Raw genomic sequence first — 1,007 nt, 5'->3', positions numbered from 1 at the left:
CACTCTTTCACCTGAAATGTAATTGGAATTATTATCCTCATGTGTACAAAGGAAAAATGCACAATTGAAGAACATCCCCGATGTCACCTGGGAAGCAAGGGTTTCATTGTTCATTCCAAATTTTTTATAATTTGGAATCTGTAATTTTTGTACAAAACAACAATAAATTGGGCCTTCTCTTCCCTATTGTCAAGATTATTCTTCAGTAATAAAATGCATAACTGTTTAGCTGTTACCAGATAAATTTGCCCTTCACACTTGGAGAATGTTGGGTGGTATGGGTACATTTGAAGAGATCTAACCTAGAATCAAATGTCCTTTTGGGGAATCACAGTTTAGTGAATACTGTTGTTTGATCTTTGCCTCTGCCAGGGCGGAACAATTTTCCTTCTACCCTTCTAGGTTCTTTGGCTGATCTATTAAAAACAAAAAAAAATGACCTAAGACAGGGTAACAGGAAAAAACAAATGTAATTTAGTATGTATGGGAACCCTATAAGAATATAAGACCCAAGAGCAAGTTGGGCAGTTGAGGCATATATGCCATCCTGAGCTAAGGAATGGGGTAGGGGCCTGGGGCTTCAAAGTGGAGGAGGGTAATTCACAGGACTATAAGAAGACCAGATGTTTGGTAATTAGATGTTTACCTGCCATATAGATAGGTCGGTCATTCAGATAAAAGTTATCTCCGGTGCTGGCTGTCTCTGAGCCAGGCCCCCTACGTAAATTCTTTTAGGTAGTTAAAGGAGAGGTAAGTGTTTTTCTTGAGTCTGTTGGGTCGTGATCTCCTTCAGCTCACAATAATCCGCAATGCCATGGCATATTTTGGGGTCATGTATTCTGCTTCTCTTTAGCCTCTAATTATCAGATCTTCTCTCTGGGAAGACATTTCTAATACACAGTTCCTTACAAAACCAAGAATTGCAAATGTGTTACCCATGTGTTGCTGTTCTCCTAGTTTGCATTCATGACAGAGATTGCTAATCAATTATGGCAATTTTCCTGCTG

At 39.1% G+C, this 1,007-nt stretch overlaps 1 protein-coding gene across 1 annotated transcript in view; it reads left to right on the top strand.

The window, feature by feature from the left end:
- The window catches only part of RGS22 (regulator of G protein signaling 22), a 218,399-nt gene that overhangs the window by 56,837 nt on the left and 160,555 nt on the right, over positions 1–1,007 (top strand). The window lies entirely within an intron of this gene.

The sequence above is a fragment of the Lipotes vexillifer genome, unplaced genomic scaffold, assembly GCF_000442215.2.
Source record: "Lipotes vexillifer unplaced genomic scaffold, Lipotes_vexillifer_v1.1 scaffold376, whole genome shotgun sequence".
Lineage (NCBI taxonomy): Eukaryota > Metazoa > Chordata > Mammalia > Artiodactyla > Lipotidae > Lipotes > Lipotes vexillifer.
This window is presented reverse-complemented; position numbering and strand designations above follow the sequence as displayed.